At 34.5% G+C, this 23,961-nt stretch overlaps 1 protein-coding gene across 4 annotated transcripts in view; it reads left to right on the forward strand.

Moving 5' to 3' along the window:
* Positions 1-23,961, forward strand: part of Cntn6 (contactin 6) — a 347,844-nt gene that overhangs the window by 40,098 nt on the left and 283,785 nt on the right. The gene's annotated exons all lie outside the window — the stretch shown is intronic.

The raw sequence follows: 23,961 nt of genomic DNA on the forward strand, positions 1-23,961 counted from the left end.
TTTCCACATCCTTTATTGATTTATTTTTTACTATTATTTTCCATAATCTCCTCTTATTCTCTTCCAAAATAGAAAGTTATAAGAAACTTTGTTGTTGAGATTTATTCTATATACTCAGTATATAATGGAAAATCCATATGTATCTCTGATTTCCTCTTGATATCCTCAGTATAGGGACTAGTTTTATCATGAATAAAAGTAATTTCATATATATATGAACATGATATTCTGTTTGTGGAAGTGGTTTATGAGATGGAGTCAAACTTTATAGGTTCATCTGGCTGCAAAACTTGATTCACCTCCCTCAGCCTCCTGTGTACAATTATGTCATCATCCTTGTCCTTATGATAATCTTCAGTGACTCAGTTCAGCATATTTTTAGTGACCTTAATGTATTTACATACATCATGAGCTTTGTTACTTTTCATTACTCAACAATATTCCATGGCCCACAATTTTTACCCTACATGCCTATTAACAGTTCCTTTTCCCAGTTTTAGGCTATTTTGAATAAAGCTTCTAATATTTGTGAGCATTTGGGGGGAGGGGCAGATATTTGTCTTGGGTTATGGGTAAGAATAGAATGATGGTATAAGTCATGTTCAACTTAACTGCATTTTTTCTAAAAAGATTATCTTTTCTATTCTCAACAGCAAAGTGTGAGATCTCTGAATATTCTCCCTTCTTGTCAGCTTTTTCATTGTTTTAGTTTTGACCACTCCAGGGATATGGATGCTATGATTCTAATTTACATTTCCCTTGTGACCAATTCACATTTTCCCTAGTGTTGAGCCTCTTCTATGATCTCATTGACTGCTTGCTAGGGCTGCATTCAGGTTTTATTATTTAGATTAGATTGTTGCTTCTAATTCTACATTATAAGTTATCTTCACATTGTAGATACATATTTTCTGTGTAATGTATTACATTTCTCCTAGCCTCTGTTGAAGGTTATATTTTAATTTTTGTGATGCCACATTTATTTTTTTCTTTTATGTTTAATGAATCCTTTTGCTCTGCCTAAGGAATCTTTATCTATTCCAAGGTCATAAAATTATTCTCATATTTTCTTCTAGAATTTTATAAATTTAGCTTTTATGATTAGTTTATGAACACATTTAATGATATTGGTATATACTGTGACATTTTGTCCAGGTTATATTATTTTTTCTGGTGTTATTTTTGGAAGCATCATACATCTGCTTGAATTATTCAGATTTATTATAAATATAGAGAAGGTTTCCTATATCCCTGCCAATCATTTAATTGCACAACACATGAAATATTCTAGGACTTATTTGGAAACCAGCATGATTGCTTTGAATAGATTTTTTTTAATTGAGCTTATCAGCACTTGGTGTACAGTACTTAGTAACTTGCTATTTTAATAGTGCAGTAGCTAAGTCTAGACTAACAGACACTGAACTAGGAAGATGGGTACATTCACTGTCCTTTGTCCTTTATTTCTTGTGTGATGACTTCCTCTCCTTCTGTGTCTTCATGGCATATAGGCATTTCTTTAGTGGAACATGGTATGAAGCTTTTGACTGTAAATAGAGTTGAACATTTGATATGCTTCACATGCCGCTCAAAATACCTGGGAAAACATAGCTAGAACTAAGAATTCCAAGGTTGTAAGAATGAATTTCTTATGAAAATCACAGCTAGCTAACCAACAGGTATGTTCTATATAATATGTCATTGTCATGAACCTCTAGTTTTGAGAAAATACTAAGGAATTAGTATATTAGTGATGTTTCATGTTTCACAGAAAACATGGTTCTATTCCATTAAAATCAAAGCAAGTTTGGCATAACTGTAGGTAAGCCTTTCTCCTTCTTCCATTTCTCCATCTTCCCTTCTTCACTCACTGGTTCTGCTGGTGTCACTCTGCAAGATTTAGTCACAGCACTGGGACAGACCACTGAAGCAATGCAGAGGCACACAGCCACCATCACCAATACCAAGACAGCTATATATATATATATATAAAACCATGACTAGCAAGTCGAAGTTCTCTGCACTGCTCTTGCTGAGCTGCAAGTCTTGCTTGCCATCTCTCCATTCCGGAACACTGCCGTCTGTGGGACTTGTAGCTCTGGCCCAGTTCCTCCGAGTCCCACCTGTCAGAACAACCTGCTGCACTTCTCTTTTGAAAGCTCTGGCTAGACTAAGACTCAGAATTTTCTTTCTGCTAAGCTTCTGTCTGTTTTTTATCCTCTACAGGTAGGACCCTTCCTACACACACACACACACACACACACACACACACACACACACACACACCTTTAATTAGAATGCCCACTCCTCTACTCAACTCCCCAGCATCACTTCTAAGTTTTGCATCTTCTTACTGCTCAGTTTTTAGGGGTCACTTCTTCCAATTAGATTCTGTAAGTTTCCTTGCTCTAAGGATTGTACTTTTCACTGTATGTCTCCTTTATGGGCTCCATGCATAGCATGTATTAGAATTTATTAAAATTAAATATTAATTGCATTTGATTGTCTCAAGCACCCAGATGCATACCCATCTAGTCATTATTGTAACTTCAAGGCCTGGGTCATTGACAGTCATAGCAATTTTCCAAAAACATGTGAATAAATGAAACCAGAAGTGATTGAAACACTCTGAGTTCTTCATTTTTAAGTTATCTGGAACACTTAGGAAATATGTTTGCTAGGGTATATGGAATATATGGAATTCAATATTTAATGTGTATACATTTCTGGTACATTTTCAAAACAATGATAATAAATGAAAGTACTTATCGTGGATATCAAAATATTTATATTTATATCAGACATAATAGACTTGAACTATGTCTGAATTTTGGAAAGTTGTTAGATTGTTCATCTTGCATTTGTGCAAGGGCTGAGGTAGAGACCCAATGTTTGGCAGTGTGAATTTTTAGGCTTGAGTGTTGAATGAATTATCAGATGTTCAAGCAAAATTTGGAAATGGAATTTGGGGCAAAAGAAAGCAGTTCACTTTAGACTTTTAAATTAGTAAGCTTGGAGCATAGTTTCCTGCAAATTGCTGCATTTCCCAGGCAGTGACCAATTTCTAGAGAAAGGAAAAAACAAAAAAAGCAAAATGCAGTCTGCACACAGGCAAATGCCAGAGGCAATGTGAGTGCTGTGCAGGTTCAAGCCAGGTCAAAATAAAAATGACTACTAACCAGCCACCCATCTTGTAAAATGACATAGCAACTACTTATCACTTATTGCCCTTTACAAATATTAAAAAATAAGTCACAGACTCAGCTACCAAACACATGAGATTTCACTGTGGTTTTATTGACTGAAAGTGTTTTGAATGAAAATTGACTGCAATGAATTTCTGTAAATCATAGCTTAAGTTTTCTCTTCATCTAACTGTTAAGTTAATTTATCCTAATGGCAATTATGCAGCACCTACTGTTCTGAGATGGTATCACCTTAGGAGCAAGCACTCCTGATGACTGCAGGCATCATAGATTGTAGTTTGTTCCTATTTGTCAATTTGTTTTTAGTTTGCTTTTATACCTATTAATATTTTTAAAGTTGCATTATCTCTATCTACTCTTAACTTTATTCTGAAACTCTTAGAATACGTAAAATTCTTCCTGCCCTAAGATCTTCCAAATCATTATTATGTTCCATAGTATATTTTATATATCTTCCTCATGCAAGTTTTTAAATGTTTAAAGCAATCATTTCTGTGGTGGAAATTTAGGGGTTTTATTATTTTGCCTGGAGTTCTTCTAAGCTTCTCTTTCTAATTTGGAAAATGAAGAGTGGTTAAGGAATTAAATCAGTTTTTGATTGTTTTAAAGCAATGTATAAATAAGTCCTGGATGATTGAAAATTATAGATGCTTATAAGTATGAATCTCATCCTGCAGATTAAAATTAATCTGCTACATGAGCCAAACCCAAACTTTGCTTTACCATGTAGGAGAAAGTTATGAATCCATGTGGTTAGGAGAGTTTACAGAGATATAATCTTCCCTAATGAATGTATCAGGACTGGCAGCCATGATTGGTATTTCATAGGTCTTGTCATCATATCATTCCTTTTACTTCCTTATTCTTACTCAACAAACTATTTATTGTGACTCTACCTATTTTCCTGATAAAACCACTTCCTTTGAATAAAAGTTCCACAGGATGTGGTCCACATCTGCTTTGAACACTTTCATACACTGACATGAAAAAACTTATATGGCCACAATTCAGTGTTGTGGCAAGTAGGATTTCATGACTGTAAGCACCACATTTGTCACTGAAAGAATTTCTTTCACTGTGCCTGAAGAACAGAAGACTTTCTCAGAGGTCATGGAATCACTATGTTTAGAACCTCTTGTTATGTCTATGCAACATGCAATTTCCTTCTAACAGTGGTAAAAAACATGCCACATAACAAACAATTAAAAAAGGAGAAAGTCTCTTGAGCCTGGCATGATGCTGTTATCTCAACACCTACAAGTAGAGACACCAGGATCAGGAATGCTGTGCTAAACTTAGCTATTAAAAAACGGGGAGTCATCTGGTCACCTGACGAGTTAATGTCATCCATGGATCCTGGTTGTCTGTTTCTCTCTAGAAACAGAAGAGAGAAGTCACAGATCCACATTTGAGGCTCTGTGAATCTTGTACTGATATCTTCTGATCATGTACATATATTAATATTTTCCATATCATATGCTATAATGTACAAACAAGCAAATTGTATAAAGAATAATGTTATTCTGTAAAGAAAGGATTATTTGCAAGCAAAACAGAAAATTTTCAAGTTACTGTTTTTTCTTTACTGAAAGGAATAGGAGTCTCTTAAATGATACAAATTTGAATACTTGGAAATCAAATTTACAATAACTGTAAACAAAGATGAATAATTTATTTGAGTAATAGAGCTGATACAACTACATATGTGTATGTATTCTGTGTGTGTGTGTGTGTGTGTGTGTGTGTGTGTGTGTGTGTGTGTGTATGCTGGCATGCAGACATGCAGTTAAATATACCTATATGTTTATCTGCACTACTCATTTGTTAATATTATTATATAATTGCCACAGGTAGAAAAATTCCATAAGGTGTTAAAAATCACATCTCTTTGCATTTTTATGTATGATTTCATTTCTTAAATTTATAAGTTATTATCAAAGCTGCTAACTGCTTTCAGAAATTTATGTGAACACATATGACTCTCCAAGAAATCAAACTTTATTTCCTTAAGATTGTGAGATTTAATTAGGGGCATAATTAAATACCATTGATAATTTGACTCATCCAACATAACCAGAGGATATCATTTTGGAGCCAATAAACTAATTCTGCATCTTATATACAAAAGTAATAGTTGATTAAGTTTTTCACTTTCTAATCTCTTACTCTGATATCTAGAATTCTAGGCATTAAATATATTGTGTTGATTGAACTCTTCTATGCTGGGAAAAGCCAATCGAAGCTATAGCTGGAGGGTCTTTTCTATTTTTCTGCAAATGCTTTGAGCTTTCCATTAGGTTATTGCAGTAGGTGAAATGATACTCCCCAGTGTCTGTCTGAAGCAGCCATTGAGTTTTATGTGGGTGTTCATATACATTTAAAACAATCATTTGAGGGAACACATTAAATCTTATGAGAGACAGAAAACATATTATGTGTCCTTAAGATTGCATAAGTAAATCTGTCATGTCTAGAATTTTACAGAAGAGAATGGTTGTCTATAATAATTATCTTAAACTGAGTATCTGCCAGACAGCTGTATATAGTTGATTTGCTGCAGCTACTCCAAAGAATTACCTTGGGCTACTTTCATTCTGTTCTAGTTGGGTTTCTGTTGCTGTGACAAACAGCATGACCAGAAGCAACTTGGAAGAGGAGAGGGTTTATTTGACTTACAGGATTACAGTCTATTGTACTGGGGAACCAAGGAGGAGCACAATGTAGGAGCTTGAAGTGGGAGCCTTGGAGGGACAATGTTACTGAATTGCTTCCCATGTTCTGTTTGGCTAACATTCTCATGTAGCTCAGCCCCATCTTCCCAAGGATGGCATTTCCCACAGTGGGCTGCAGCCCTCGAATATCAAAGATTAATTAAGAAAATGCCACTAAATGCATGCTCCTGGGTCAGTCTTATGTCATCAATTCCTCAAATGGTATCAGTTTTCATGTGTTACTTTAGATTCTATCAAGTTGATGAAAACTCACTAGCACACACACACACACACACACACACACACACACACACACACACTGGCCAAATTTTAATGAAATAACAGAAAGTGAGAGTCTGGCCCTTTTAGCTCATGATTGGAAATTGCTATATTTTCCTTCATTACTGAGAATACATTTAACAAATACAAATTTCAACATTAGTCTAAACCATAAATATGCCTTTAAGCTTTTATATGCTGTAGGCTTTGCTGTCTTGGTACCCACTTCTAAGGGCACACTGAGATGATCAGAACCACCATTAAGTCCAAGATAGACTGGTGCCTCATCCACAGCTCACCTACTCTATTGACCTAGGATCAGCTTTAGTGGTCCTTATCATGGGATCAATGTCTCTGATTCATACTCAAATTAATTTGAAGGATCATCTAGTCATACCATTTTCTGTTCCATCATTAGTCATGCAAAAACCTGTTTTTTAAACAAAGAATATTCCTAATACCACGTATAAAACTAGGGACAGGATTTATTGCCACACATAGTTTTATAAGTTAATGTTTATCACAAAAGAGTGTTGACTAAAAGGACCAATGAGCTAGGAACTAAACACAAAGCTGTTCTCATAGTGATAAAATCACTGAGAACCCATGCAATTCCAAGCTACCTGGAGATAAACACATTTACTACTGAGTACCATGCTTGTACAAGCTCTTCATTTTTTCAAGATTTTTGTCAAATGAATAACACTAGAACTTTGAATTTCCTCTTTAGCAATCAAAATATGTTCATATTATAAGTGAAAAGAAGTTTGACATTTAATAATTCAAGCTTTTTATTAAGTTCCATGAGGTTGTTTGGGCATTCAAATTTTCATTTCTTATCTAATCGTCATTTCTATTTTTAAACAAGTAGGTGTATGTCTTCCCTTGTTTATATATGTTTGAGTATTTATGTAAATATACATAAGTAGGAAAGTGATTATCATATATTTATAGAAGAATATTAGCATGGTTATATAGCTCATATTATTCTTGGGAGCCATTTTGAAGAAAAAGGATTTGCTTTAAATAAGAGCCATATATTATTATCAGTCCCAGGAGAGATTAGCAGTGAGGTATTGTAAAGCTGTAAGTTGAGAGACTATGTTCTATACAATGTGATTGTGAAGGGGTCCAACAAATGTCCCTAAAATTATGTTCACTGTTCATGTTTCATGTTCTTGTCTCATCCTCTGGGGTTTTATGGATTAAAACAAACTATTGCAGCATTGGAACTCTTCATTCTCTGACAGATAAAGAAACATGGTCCTCTTTGTCTGATCAAATGTTTCCTGCAAAGCTATGTGTAGATGCCTGCAGCTATGAGTCTAGAACTTAGGAACTGAGGCAGGAGATTTCTTGATCATGTCTTCCAAGCCCAACCTTGCCTATATTGTGAGTTCAAGGCCAGAAAGAAAGAGTTCACAATGATATTTCATTAGATTGTCTTGAAGGTAGTCCCAGGTTAAAGAAGAGATTCTTTTAGTTTTGTGACCTAATGACAATTATCTATTAGCATAGTCACTGTACATTTTAAAAACAATATAACTAATTTTCTTATTCTCATGAATACTTTGAAAATTAATAAAATAATAAAGTGTGAAATCCAGTCTAGTACGTAAAGTTATGTAAATATCTGTCTTTTGATCCCAGTAAGTTTGCAGTGACAATATTTCCCATAGGACAATTGTTAAGGATATGAAACAGTTAAATTCACATGCATTGGTGTTAGATACATATTTTTGCATAGCTATCAATAACAATTGGTTTAATGTATTAGGCCATATTTTTGAAAAATATATCAGTCATCAGATGATTGAGATAAACTAATTTTTGTTTCTCTTTAAGCTTCTTAACTAAAATATTTATAAAGCAATATATTACTGAGTAATATACATATTCACATAGACATATTTTGTGTGTGTGTGTGTGTGTGTGTGTGTGTGTTTATGGTTTATGTCCCTGTATGTGCATATATGTGTGAATATGTGTGTGGAGGTCAGAAGTCTATGTCAGGTATCTTCGTCAGTTACTCATCCTCTTTCTTTTCTTTTCTAGGTTTTATTTTTGGGGTGGGGGTGAGGAAAAGTGTCTCTCAATCTAGAGGTCACCAATTGGCTAGACTGGCTGACCAAAAAGCCATAGCGATCTGCCTGTCTCTGTCTCCCTACTCAGTACTAGAACTACTGGAACTAATGCCATGCATAGCTTTTTATGTGGGTGCTGGTAATGCAAACTCAGTTCTTTACACAATGAGCCATCTCTCCCTTTCCTCTAGACATATTTTCTTAATATAGAACTTGAAAAAAAGTTTTAAAATATATCTTCAACATGCAGTCTTTAAAAATCTTGTCTTTCTGTATTGTATTCAATTAATTTAATTGATACAGTGAAATCAACAATTTTAAAACTAGAAGATTGATTAGCAGTAATTACATTGAAGATACCTACTGGATTTTGAGATCTGTGTAACCCTATGTCAAATATGGCAAATGCCTGATACATTTAGAATTTTCCTTACCCTCAGCAAACTTACTACATTCCCTCATCTAGCTAGTATTCTCCATTGTAATCCTCAAGGCTAATAGTGTGAAAACTTTCTCCAACTCAGTGCTAGTTTCTGGCCTTGGAGGCGTGCTTTCATGTATATGAAATGAAACAAAATTACCCAACATTTTGTACTTCCTAAAGCAGTTTTCAATCAATTCTGTACTGAGAACTAATGAATCTTCCAAGCCTCCCCACCAAAATCACTGGGTGTCACTCTGCCTTGCCACTCAATGGCCCCCAAAGGGCCTGAGATCCAATGGATCATACCCACTATGGGCTGTGATAACAAACCTGTGTGAGGTCATTCTCTGAGTCACCAATTGAACAGCCACACCAGGGGACTTGTGTTCAAATATTCCAGTCTTAGCCTATGTGGGAGAGAGAACTGACATCAGCAATAATGATGTTTCACAAATTAATTCACCTAGGTAGGCATGCCTTCATATGTACAGCTCATATGCCAGCATGTGTACAGCTCAACCTCTGCCTTTTTGCTTCCACAAAAGAATCATTTCATTTTCCCCCAAGCTACCCTGTAACTACTATTACAAATAGAGTTCAGCTAACAGTTGGGGAAGTGAATCACTTAAAAAACAAACAAACAAACAAAAAACAAACAAAAAACCCCAGAACTTGTTACTTTATCTCTAAAACTTCTTTGAATATAAATAATAAAGTAAAAAATGTAATAAATACTAGAAATGGAACCAAAACCTCTTTTCAGCTGGAGGCTTGCCCTCTCAACTTAAGAGGTCAAATGTGAAGATGTTCCATGAAGTTCTCTCTTACTAAGGGTTTCACTGACATCTCCTTTGTTATAGAAGATGCTGGCACTGTTGGTGTCATTGTATTCCTCCTTCAAATGACAGATCTGAGGGTCACATTGAGTACTGTGATATGTAATCTAGAAACACAACCTATGAGCTCAGAAGTAGATAGAATGTTAATTATCCATGAGTAGCCATATGAAGTCATGTCTCATCCTCTGTCCTGCCCTGGGATCTCCTGTACATAAAGGGAGGTTCTCATGGATGCCAGCAGGCTCAATGTGCAAACTTCCACAGGAACAATTAGTTGCTTGGTGTCTAATTCAAAGGCTGTTTAGGGGATTGTTCTCCTTGAGTTAATGGGAATATGAGTGTTCAATGATGGGAGATTAGCCCCAGAAGACAGGGAAATGCATTAAATCCTTATTTTTTTTATTTTGAATAGGGAGTGAATAAAGTGCTCAATGTTCAGGGAATGTAGTGAAGTTAACATGCAAGAATGGATGGAGACTGACTTCTCCATGTGACAAGGGAGACTCCGAAGCAGTTAGCATCTGAGAATCTCCAGGGACAGAGTGGAGACAGGGGTGGCCATTCATCACACTCTAGAGCTTATGAGGTTTTCTACTAAATGCTATATCAATGTAGTTAAATCTTCCCAGAACCAATAAAAATGCCCTTTGCCTTTCTCTCCTCTATTACAAGTAATTTCTATTCATCTTGTTATGGAGATCTTGAAAGTATTCACAAGATACTTGGAGTGCCTGGGGGAAGAAAAGTGAGAAGGAAAGAATGTAACTGTGTATCATTGACATTCATGAGAAAATTCACATTAGATATTTGAAAGGCAGGTCCCCAGTAGGCAACAGAGAAATCAGGAATGATGTTGTGCCAAAAATACCACTGTGGCCTGGACCTCAGGGAGTATATGTCAGATACAGTGAAGGAAAGTGATTTAGAAAGAGGAGATGTATGTGTTTTTCTAGACGCATTTAGTTTATTTATATGCACACGTCCTCTGAAAAACTAGTACACTCTGGGAATTGACAGGCAGGTGGAGCCTGAAGTTTCTGAAAGATGCAGCTTTGATTACACTTCTATGCTAAAACCCGAGTAGCATCGTGCAATGTGATGAGTATATTTTCAAATTTTTCATGCCTAGAACCAAGATGCTCACATATTGGTCAGGTGATACATGGTATGGACCTTCTAGTGACAAAATGGTATGTAGTAAGTATGACTATACATTTGGGAGTTCAAATTTACCATACTGGAGCTTCACATACAGATCCAAATCACCATAGAAAATTACAGCTCAGTTTCTGATGTGCTAGGCATGCAGATTAAAACATCCACAGTTACATACTTCCCTGCAATGAATATATGTTCTGAGAAATGTGTTACTCAGAAATTATGTCATGGTACAAGTATTATAGAATTTCCTTATACAAAACTTAAGATACAGTTCAATCACTCTACACCGCTTGTTGGTTCAATCAGGGAATGCAATAAACATAAGATTTGTGACACTTTAAAGACAAGTACACTCTGAGATAATGATCAAATATGTAGAACAGTAAATGCAGAAGCAGTCACTATCACCCCCATTAAGTATTATGTAGTACACATGATGATATGTGCTGTACTCTTATTCAGTGAGTAACATAGTATTTTGTTCACATCATATTACCACAAACACACAGTAACTCATTCTGCAATGAAATTAGAATAGCCATGATGTTCATGGGTGATAAAAATACTTAGCTTTATCATACCTCTATAAGACTTCTGATGCATAGGCAAATGATCCTTTGTCAGAAAAACAAAACAAAACAAACATTCCTCAATCTCTCTCTCTCTCTCTCTCTCTCTCTGTCTGTCTCTCTGTCTCTCTCTGTCTCTCTCTCTCTCTCTCTCTGCATGGGGATGGCAATTTTATGTGATATCTTTATACAGACCTCAAGCATCTTCTGTTCTTCAGTCACTCATTTTTCTATTCTAAATCAAGTGGATCACAAGTGCTTGATGGCAGTTATCCAAGGTTAAGTGTCTTATTTCTCTTATTTATTTAAAATGAATGTTTCTGTCATCACCTCTCAAGGAGACTGTGCTAACTTTTATCTACAAAACAAAAAGAAAAACTTCAAAGTGCTATTACCTCTTGAAGGCTAATTCTGTAATATCACTGAAATAAAGTTGTTACTCAGTGATAACAGTTAATCACCCATCCATTCATTGAATTCTCACAGCATAATATCTTCTGCAGACAGAAGACATGCAGGCAGAAGATCCTGAAAATAGGATATAAAAAAATATTGTCAAAAATATACATATCATGAATATTCCATTCATTAAGTTATTAATAGTAATTTGACTAACTGAAGGTATAATGTGAACCTTCATAGAATAAGATTACTATCTCTTAGAAGGATGAACAATTAGAGAGCACCAGGAAGAGAGACCAAAATAAGCTGAAACAGAAGCATCTTCAAAGAGCCTGTTCCTTTATACATGATTAGTTCATACTTCATAACATGAATAAAAGCAGTTATAATAGCAGGTATTAGTTATGTCACCTTGAATTCATTTGTTACCATTTAAGCATGTTCAGTAACTAAACTTATCCTTTCTTTAAGCTTCAGTTGTAGTTGTATTTTACACTAAATGTAGCTAAACTTTGTGAGGAATCCAGGTTACCACACTGAAGTAAGTAAAGGCTCCAAAAACACTTGTATCTTATGAGGCAAAGATTGGGTTAAACTGAAGTTAATAGAAAAATCTCAAAAGGGCCATTCCTGCCACTCTGCATAGTCCTTGTTTAATCCTACACCAATAAAATGAAGGACAACATGGGTCAACCTACATTACTTTGTCCAATTATTATGTTACTAAAAACATGATAAGGATTCTGTTTTTACTAAAAATGATTTCTAACTAAAAAGAAGTTCTAAAAGGAATAAGTAAGCATTGACAGCTTGTAAATGATCCTTTCCTTGTGAGATGGCCATGGAGTCACTAAGTTATTAGCTGCTGTTCTCTTTCCATTTCCCTCTGAATGATTGGACTGACAGTGTCAGTATCTTGTTTAAACAAGTTTAGGGTCATAGTGAGTTTCTACAGGTGTGCACAAAGAACTGCTAGAGTAAGATGGTGGGCTGCCAGGATACACCTAATAGTGGACAAATTAATGGAATAGACTGTAAAAGTCAAATTGTCCAGGGGCTGGTGAACAGGAACTTTAGTAAACAGGAACAGGATAGAATTGGTGCACATTTTCCTGTGGGCGATCATGACTTATTTTTCTTTTCCCTTCCGTAATACAGATTTGCAAAAAAGTGAGTGTGGGTGTGTGTGTTTCTCAATGATTGTCTTACAGCTATATAGTTTCGTAGACATTTATTTCCTTTCAATATTTCTTTTGCATGTAAGTCACAAAATTTATCTATTTGTTCCTAAAAGCAATGAAGATATTAAGAAAGAAGGAAATAAGGAAGAAAAGAAAGAGAAAGGACAAGATGAAATAAAGAGACATGTAAAAACTAGAAGTTTTCCAATATATAAAACATGGAGGGGGCAGAGAGAAATTCCTCAGCAAGGGAAATATGGGACTAGCTTCAATCTTGTGTTTTCTTTATAATATCTGATATCATACTACATCATTCAAGTCCCAAAAGCAGCTGTGGGAATCAGTCTAGGGTATTCACAATGGAAGACTTTCTAATTCACAACCTTATTAGGAGGAACTATGTCTTCTTAAGTTCCATAAAGGATATTTTGGGTAAAATTATGAGTCTAACTAATTGTCCATTGTGGAAGTAACCACAGGCTTGGGGTTTGTATGGTATTGGTCAATGAGATGGTTTTGCTACTGCCTAGTATTCCAGGTTACTAAGCACCTCCAATTTTAGTCTTCTCATCCATAAAATTAAAATAAGAATTGTGGACACTGTATAGGACTGTGACCAAACAAAATCTCAATGTACATCTGTGCAACTTTACTTTCAATAAGCCACATTATCATTCTTAATGCTGTTATCTTTGTCTAAATTCCAACTCCTCCCCCAGTATCTCATTATATCTCTGTTTCTTCATAAAGGACTCAGCAATCAGAATTCTTCTCCAGCTCATGAAGCTCAGGGATGGCCAAAACAAATGTGTTCCAAGACAGGGCAGGAAAAAAAAAAATGGGCTGTCTCTTAGACTATAGGCTGTTCCATCAGTCTGTGGCTAGCAATGGTGCTAAGAACTAGTTAATCCCTTGATTGTTTATTTGTTGTCTGAGTCTAGTTAAACACCCAGTTTAAACAAAGCAATTGATGTTGGTTGTACGATGTTTGTGTTCTAACACTATGCATATTTGGACCCAGTGACACTGAATTATAAGATATTTAAATTGAAGTTACTATATTCACATTTATGTGAGGTTTTCTAGATTTTAAACAGATTTTGATGAATATAACTCTTCAAATAGTAGTTAATGAGCCCTGGTCAGAAGATTTTTAGCATGCTGTTTTTATATAAACATAAAAGCTCGTTGTTTAGAAAGACTAATGGGGTCATCTAGTTTAAATTTCTACTGGATTAAAAAGACTCTCAAATGAATCCTAGAAAGGATGACAGCTATGCCTTATATACTCCTTATCATTAATATGACACCATATCTGCGTATTTCACAGACAGAACTCTTCCTTTCTATTTATATATGTATGTACTCATTCAATCTTGTTCTAAATCCTATGAGTAGATGTCCTCTTCCCATTATATTTATCATAACACCCAAACACATAGAGTCTTATTTCCTTTCTCTAATATCCCAGAGCTACTAAGCATGTGTGTATCCCAGAATGTCTAGGTTTCACAGCCAGTTCACTTGACCACTAGCTAAACATCCTACTTGTTAAAATGCTCAGGGCTGCAATTAAGCTGAGATTTGCTGCTCTGAAGTGTCCACCCTTTGGTCTCAGTTCTGCTCTCCTGAGACATAAATAATAAGTTTAATCCTTCTTCCATAAGACAGCACTTCAAATATTTGAAGATGGCTCTCCTCTGCCTGCTAAATCCTCACTTCCCCAGGCTAAACATACTCATTTCTTTCCACTGACCCTCATAACTCATGGCTTCCAGCCACTTCATCATCCTGGATCTACTTCCCAAGAGAGTGTTTCAAGTTGTCAAAGTTTTAAAGCATATGTTCAAAAGAGAATACAAACCCCATACCTGACCACAAAAGCAGAGATGAAAGTGATAGTCTTACTTCCCTTGTTTTGGCCACCATGCTTTCACTAATAGACATTTGGTTGTTATGTCAAAAGGCAACCAAATACTGAATACAAGCCTAACACTCTGTGCTAATTTTGGATTTTCAACTTTTATAAAATTGGTTTTTAAATAAACCACTGATCTCCAACCTAGTTGGTTTCTAAATGAGTTCAAATAAGACAGTTTCTTAAATCCTATCACAAGATTTACTAATACTTCACCTAAATACCATCTAGCCAGATTTATTTATAGTTATAGACTCTACAGATCTGCTTTATTTTAATTTTACTTTGAAAATTATGGAAAAGTAGAAAATACAATTATCTTATAGTCTTTTTATTTTCTTAAATATATAAAAATTGAAGATGTTTATTTCCTTAATATTATTCCCAACATAGCTCTATTTACACTTTTACCCAAAGAAAGTAAGTGTTTTTTACCCATACATCTTTTAATAGAATCTTATAAAAATATTCTTGTTTATTTTGTTTTTGGAATTAATAAAGAAGCAATAAAACTAAAAGAAAAACATCTGCTTCCTCATTTAGACGAATTCACTATTATGCCTGTATATATGTATATCTCTGCCATTCTTTTCAAAGTAAATATTTCTGATATTTTTCTAATATTCACTATATCTCTTTTTCTGCCAATCAAAAATTTCATCAAATATTGAATGCAATTGAGCATATCACTAGGATCCTCTCCAAATTCACCTTTAGTAGAGGGATTCACATCCTATTGTCATGGATTAATTTTTCTTCTCATCTATTTTGTCAGTATGATATTATCTGAACATCCATTTTTCTTTGATCGCCTTGCTGTTTGTTTCTGTTTTGCTTCATGAGATAAGGTCTCATTAGCCCCAGTTGGCCTTGAACTTGCTATGTAGCAGAGGATGGCCTTGAATTTCTGTGTTTTGTGCTAAATGTCATAGTTTAGTAATGGAAATAGAGCACTGGTGACCCCAAATTCTGAAAGGAAATTTACAGAAAAAAAAGTGCAATCTCTCTTTAGCATTAGTAATTTGTTTATACATTTTACTATTTAACCCATTATTGAGAACCAAAATTATCATAGTTTGTTGTTCTAGTGTTTAACAAAAGTCTGTACAAAATTAAATGAACTACTAATTTTAGGAAGCACTCCTTTTTAGAAGATTAAAAACATTATCAGAGTAAATTAGGATCTGCATTGATTCTTTCTTTATTTTGTGCTCATTATTCAGATATTGGGCAAGCTTGTCTTAGAAGATCTGCCCACTCCTACCTAGTAATCCATCCTGCAAACACAGAGCACAAAACAAAGCCTTGCAGCCTAGTAAATCAACCATATAAATACCATCTACACTCTCGTACATCTATGATAGCACTAGGACTATGCCAAGCTTTGTTCTTGACTGGGGATCAGAGGACAGAGCCAACCCCTAGATTAGACAGAGGCCAGACAGTGGTGGCACACACCCTTAATCCTATCGAGAGGCCAAGAGCTATCTGGATCTCTGTGAGTTCAAGGACACACTGGAAACAGAGCCAGGCAGTGGTGGCACACATCTTTAATCCCAGTTCTGGGAAGCACACACATCTTTAATCCCAAGAAGTGATGTCTGGACAGAGAAAGATCTATAAGGCACAAAGAAACAGGAATTTGCCCTCTTTAGACTGAGGATTTCATAGAGGTAAGGATTAGTGGCTGGCTTGCTCTGCTTCTCTGATCTTTCAGCTTTCACCCTAATATCTGGCTCTGGGTTTTTTATTATAAGACCATTTAAGATTCATGTTACATGTAGTAAGGTTAGAGTTGCTTGTGCTTCTTATTATCCTTTTTAAGAATGGAGAAGGAATGTTACAACCTCCAAATTACAGCTGTATCACTCACCTTTATTCTCCTATCCTGGGAGATATGAATACCAAAAACATTTCTATGAGAAGGATTTACCTCTATTAGTAGATGAAAATATAGGCACACACAGAATCTGTATTGGGCCTTAGGAGATATATCCATTGCCACAGATCCCAAAAGGCAGGAAGTTGGATAGAACCCTTGTGACTTCAAGGCCTGAGGCTTATTCTCAGTCTTGAACTGAAATATGGAAACAATTGGTATCCTCCGGGCTTCTGTTTCTTCTTACTTTACTAAGCAAGTAAAATGTCTGCCTCTGTCATCTATATACTTAAGTGCCTTTAGGTTTAAAATTCAGTGGAAGGATGGATTTTCTGTAGTCTCAATGCCAATTTCTTTACCAAGAATCCATGGCTTCCAAGAACTACTCTGAGCTTCTGAGGGAGATTGTACTGATGGCTTAGTTAGTACTTTGCTTTGTTTCTGTTATTTGAAACCAGACAAAATGAACTAGGAATTGGTATATAGTTTGGAAAGCTGAAGCAGGGAGATTATGAGTTCAAAGCCACCTTGTGCTACATCACTAGTTCAGAAACAACAAAAACAAATGGAAAATTGTAAAACAAATAGAAAATAAAAATGTAGATGATTTCTTTTATACTGTTAAAACTTAGCATGCAGTCATACCTTTGCAAAAGGAAGTAATGCTCTGTGATCATATTAAATGTTTTGTATTATAATCTATCTACTAACCCATCATCTATTATGGTTGCCTATTTTTGAGAACTTAGCATAACGATTATCATAAATGATAGCTTATATTCTGAACAAAGAACATTATTGTTTAATTTATCTTGGTATTTGGCCTGACTTAATGACAGGTAGGGTTTCTAAGCAGAAACCAAAATTTTTCAAGTCATAAATATTTCACTTAAATTTATTTTTTATTTAAGTTGGAAATAAATAACTATGAATACTAAGTGTAAAGGTTGTTGTAGAAATGAGAATCTTCTCCTATCTACTGACCATAGATGTTTATTACATCAACATAAAACACTTGAGCCACCTGAAGAAAGTAAAATGGGGATTTTTTTAAATTTATCTGACAGTTAAATTAACTGGTCAATTAAAGACAAAAGAGCAATTAGCACTGAGCACGTTTGTTCTGATGATGAACACACTGGTTGAGAATGGATCTTGATCTCTGCTTGGAAATTCATTAGTATCAATGTTTCTATAGATAAAGAAAGAATAAAATCCTTTTGTGGCCATGCTTTCACAACAATGGTGTTTTGGCATACCCGAAGGTCACAACTGAGTCGTGTTTAGAGATGAAAGGTGGGGAATGTTTGAAGACACAGCCCTGCTTTGGCCATTGTATTGCTGTGTAGTTCAGGAGAGCAATGACTAAACCCATTTAGTGGGCGTTCCTTTTTGTTTTCTACTGCCAATGTGACAAAAACATTTGAGATTGCACAACTGAGTTAAGAGACAGATACAACATTCAGTTGACATGAATATTTTTATATACATTAAATAACACAATTCTTTGTCACTCAAGTTCTCTAAATCTTCCTACAGGTAATTAAAGAGCATTATATTAAAGGAGTTTAACAACTTCTTTTATCTCTCCAATGTCTGTCCATCATAAAATGCAGCATTCTAGATGATCAATGGCATTCACTGTAGCTTGATAAATACAGTAATTAAGAACTGACAATGACAGTATATAAGCTTCATATAAAGGCTTATTTCAAGTTATGGACATACACATCCAGCCTGGCATTTTGGATAACCAAATATCCCTAGTTCTCTGATAAAACAAAAAGCTAGAAAAACCCTCTTGTAAAAGGTAAAGAATCATACTGTCTCTCTAGTTACAGTGAGTCTCATTATCTCCCATGCCTGATGGGTATACCAATTTTAATGATGACAATATCACATAATTTTCTAAATCCTTAAGTAGAGTCAATATTTGATGTTCATATTTTTTCCTGGTTCACAAGGAATATAGGGACTGATTATGGAGTTTTAGAGCCAAAGAGTAGATAGTTTATCCCTTCTAAAAATACAAGAAAAAGTGAATATTTTGAAACACCTAAAGAAGCTTTTAAGATTGTGTGAGATAGGTAAAATTTGTATTGGGTATTACCCCTTTGTCACAACAATAATTTCTTAATTATTTAAACATAAAACTTTTGAAATCAGAATGCAGATGTAGAATTGTATGGTTAGAAGAGGTCACATAAAGGTGGAATTCAGAGTCTGAAGATACTGAACATGCAGAACCCAGGGTTTATTCCTACTTGGTATACGGTATTTTCATTGAGATTGTCTATATAGAGTTAGGTGAGAACAGTTCTGTAATCTTTGTACTGAATGAATTCTTCACTGCTAAAAGTGTTATAGTGTTTTAAGTGAGTTAGTCCAGACATCTGCAAAGAAATTTCCTCAAGCCTCAAAGCCATAAAAGGTCAAACAGTAAATACTCTTAGCTCTGCAGGTCATATGGACAACTATTCCTCTCTGCCACTGTTGACATAGACCATGCATATGTAAATAGGCACAGTGGGTTCAAGTGAAAGATTATTTACAAAAGCGGGCATAGGGTTTAGTTTGTTTGACAGGCTACCAGTTGTTGACCTGTGTTAATGCTTAGCTTAATGAGCATTAGGTAATTTACACACTGCTGTGACAAAATACCAGAGAAAACTAACTTAAGGATGGAAAGTTATATTTTGGTTTGTATATTAAGGGTTCTTCAGTCAAGTGATCACATCACATCCCCATACTGTGTCAGTGGCTCACATAGCAGGGAAAAATTCTAATTCTTTGCTAACTTGTTCCTTTTGATGGAGTCCAAGGCATCAGCCCAGGAATCATCAGTACCACTGACATTTAGGATGGACTCTCCCACCTCAAATAATGTAATCTTTACTTCCTCATAAACATGTTTGGAGATTTGTCCCTTCAGTGATTTTAGATAATGTCACATTGAGAATCACTAATAACCTTCAGGAAGGTAATATAGTATAAATATGTATTTACACATACATATGTAAAAATATGAACCGAGCCTTTTCATTGTATATATGTATATATAGTACCATATGTATGCCTTGTGTACAGAGTTCCATCATTGACCAATATTTTTATCAGAAAGTCATAAATATTCATATTTTTTTAATGAAAAGGTCCAATATAGTGTTTTGAGAAAGGGTTTGCTTCTAAAATTACATATAAAAACTGTCAGAAAATTTTTTTCAATTATAGGTAAAGAATTGTAGACCTAAACATAGTCTTTTCTTAAAGTGTTTGAAACATTGAAAAACTGACATTGAGAAATTTCATGAGAGAAAAAGTGAAGTCATACAGTCTAGGGTCCACAAAGTTCATCTAGTAATAATAGAACAATAGCCTTAGCAGTTAGGTTATGAACTGAGGCACCTACTTCTTTGATCCAAAATACCATTTAAAGATTGCATGCCCTATAACCCACACCTGAAATAGGATGCTGGTGACACATTTATAAAACTTTTTAACACTTTCAAAGTTATTGTAGGTCAAGTTTGTTTTGTAACCTTTCTTCTTCATCCCTTTAGCCTTAAGTATTCACAAGATCCTAGAAACATGTGATTACCTTTCAGATCACTGACCAGCATACATTTTATACAGTAAATATTTCTACCCTAGTTTGTATGAGCAAATAAATACCAGACTTTTGTTAACCAGAGAGTTTCTATTGAGCCAGAACATTCTCCTGATCCTTGAGCAATCTTAACTTTCATAAACTTAACTCTTATAAGAGGCAAAAAATGCATAACTATTTGGCCTATCTTCCTACAGCAATAGCAAATAAAATGTCTTTGGGGCTTTGCCCTCATTAGCCTATGCTGATAAGCAATCAGATGGGAAAGGACAGCATGTTTGCTATGAAATTATACACTGAATATGAATCAAGCAACTCTAGAATAAATACAAAAATTTTAAGGTGATTTGTATATCAAACTCAAACTCAGTTTTCAAAGGAGGAAATTTGGAGTCCATGATTATAAATTAAGCACCAATGTTTCACAGTTAAGCAAGATGGTCATTGGATCTAACTGCCTGATTTCCAATTTAGCTTTTTTTTTTTTTTTACCAGCTGCTAAGTTGTTCTACTGCCAATTACATACCTAGCACTTCCTCTCCAATAACTATGCTTTCTCTCTAACTCACTTATGAGCCATTGTGAGGAATTGTATTTTGTAGTGCTTACCTTTAAGGTAAAGCATGAACACTCTGCCTATATCATGGGGCCTTTGCTAAGCACATTGCTAAACATCAGAGCAGTTATCTCTAGAAACTTTGTGGAAAATTGCTATACTTTGAAGATGAAAAGTAAATATACTAGTGAGATGCAATAGCAGTAGACACCATATATAACAAACAAGACTTGGTAAAATATCTATTTTAGTCACTCAGGCATTTTAGATTTCCATAAGGGCAGGCATGATTGGCCATTTCATGACTTCAGATAGTATTATACGTTGTTTGGATGGAAGGGCAAATCCATACAATATTGGAAGCATAAAAGGCAAACGTGTTTCTCACAGCAGCAAATGAAAGAAAGGGCACATGAAATATTATGCTCAGGACAAAGAAAACAGGAGAGTGGAAGAATGGTAGGCAACATGCATGACTAATAAACAGGGAGATTTAGATTCTGCTGGCATCATGCAAGCCTTATATATTGAAATGGGTTGAGAGGTAAGGAAAGAAGGATCTGTTCGAGGTGGAAACCCATTTGGAGGTGGGGCTCTGAAAGTTAGGTACCAGACTTTGAGACTAAAAAGGGAAATGAACATTGCAGAGTATTAGCAAAAAATTCCTAAATTGGGAACTGTGAACTTTTAGCTACATCAGACTATGTCATGAAAATACCTACGAGATAGTATTTTAGATAAAGAGATTTAAGTATTAATAGTGGAAATATTAGTCTTTGGCTTTTACTGTTACTGTTTTTGGTGTTAAGGAATATGTATTTCCCTTTAAAAAATAGTGGAGCAAAGGAAATGGATTCCTGGAGCTAAGAGGCAGAGGCAATACTGCTACAACTCTATAAATGGGGGCTATATGAGGAGTTGTGCTTCTCTGGAGACACCCACAGAGCTTTAATCATAAGAGGAGGATGAGAGAGTCTGGTAGGGGAAATAATGAATATCCACGAAATAAGTGGACCATATAATTTATCTTGTAAACTGTGACTTTTGGGAGAAAGAAGTACTATTAATAATTCTGCCGTGACATTTGAGTACATAGATATTGTGCAGAGAAAACAGGGAAATATGGTTATGCTACTGTAGTGCAGATTTTAAGGAGTTTGTAGAGTCTGAGAGGAAATTCTATGTAAATCAAACAATATCTTTACAGTTAATAGATGGTGTGTTCATAGTGATTAGGGAACAGGTCTTGGGCGTGTTCTGTAGATAAACCAGTTGGAATGGGAAGATGCCAAATTTAAATGATTGTGAATATTATTCGAGGGAATTTGTAAGTGTAATAGAGAATAATTCAAAGTTTTAAAATACTGTCAGAATATGACAAAATCCTTGTTTTATAAAGAACTGTTGGTTGTTAGTATTCTAGTGGGTATGGAAAAATAGCTTGAGGAACAAGGTTCATATAGAAGTAAACTTTTCTTTATCTTCAAAACTGCTACTGAAGTTAAAAAGAAATCATCACTTTGGGAGCTATGAAAGCAGAATTTAATTCATCTATATAGTCACAGCATTTATTCTACCCATTGTTTTATTTTATTTTATTTTATTTTATTTTATTTTGAATAGTAGAGATTTACATTAATTCTTGACCAAACCTTCCAAAAGAAAACCTATGGGTCTCACATATTTGAGCATTTATTCCCCATTCTTATACAGTTGTTCTTTTGAACTTTGTGCTAGACACTGTGCATGTCATTGCAAACTCAGGAATGTTTGCAGCACACTCTCTTGGCACTGACTTCTTTCATTTAAATCCTGATATATTTACCCATTTAGACATATGGTCTTCCCTGCAACACTATAAGTCACTTATACATTATTGACCTTATGTGCAGAATGTTCTTCATGATTTTCTTTCTATTTCTATTTGGTTTTGGTTTTTTATTTGTTTTTGCTGAATTTTTACCAACTTTTGTTTTCTGTTTTTGTTTGTTTGTTTTTTCCTATTTTATCCAATATCTCTCTAACCAAGATTTTAGACTCATTGCTCACAGGTAAATACATAAAGTCTTATAGAGGATATAAATAAGTGAACATATGAATGAATGAATGAATGAATGAATGCAATATATGATTTTGTTTACATTTAAGAAGTGACACTTCAAATATATAATGGGAAAGGAAATGGAAATCCCATTGTGAGGTCAGCAGCAGCAGCATCAACTCAGTGTTGTTTTCTGACCTGAGCACTGCTTCTTTCCATGTGGTTTTCATCTCTTTTTTAAGTCTTGTAAACATTTAAGTTTTGTTTTTGTGGAGTAGAATATAATCACTGTTTTTCAAAAGTATTTATACTTATAAGTATCTATATTTTAATGATTTTTTGATTTATATTCATTTTCTGGAATAAATAGATGCAGAAATAAGTGAAAGCCTTTTGAAATTTCAAACATCGAGAAATTACCAATTTTTTAATTTATTAGTTTTATATATATATATATATATATGTATATAGATACATATACATATCGAAGTACTTTATAAAGATATTTGAGCTTGAATATAGTTCTACTACACTAAAAATTTCATTTGCTGTCTAATAGTTCCATCAAAATGACCCAGGTGATTTTATCCTAAAGTTATTCTAATTTTTATGAGTTTATCAGTGTTTATAAGCCTATTATTAGATTTCTTTCATAAAGTAAAGGGCAAGCTAGCAACTTCTCTTGGTCTCATTTGTCATGGAATAGCTAAAATGTCAAAATAAATTAGAGACAATTATGGTGTAACCCCTTGGGGAAAGCACATCTACTATCTGCAAGTTAATGCCACAGGCAATTGATTTCTTACAGAATTTTGTAATAATATTGGTTTTTGTTCTAGTAACATCAAGAAATGTAATGGCTCATAATGAGTATGTTCTCAATAATTTGAATAGAACACTTAGAAAATATGTGATTTCTATGAAACCTTTGTTCTACATATAAAACCACAGACTAAATATTCAATTAATGGAAAATTTAATCCACATGTTATGCATTGAATTGAGTACTATTCTAATTAATTAAAACTATAGGAAGTTTCATAGCAGATGATGAAATATACTTAAAATGTAAACTGAAATTATGAAAATGTGAACTGAAATGTG

Source organism: Onychomys torridus, chromosome 3, assembly GCF_903995425.1.
Source record: "Onychomys torridus chromosome 3, mOncTor1.1, whole genome shotgun sequence".
Lineage (NCBI taxonomy): Eukaryota > Metazoa > Chordata > Mammalia > Rodentia > Cricetidae > Onychomys > Onychomys torridus.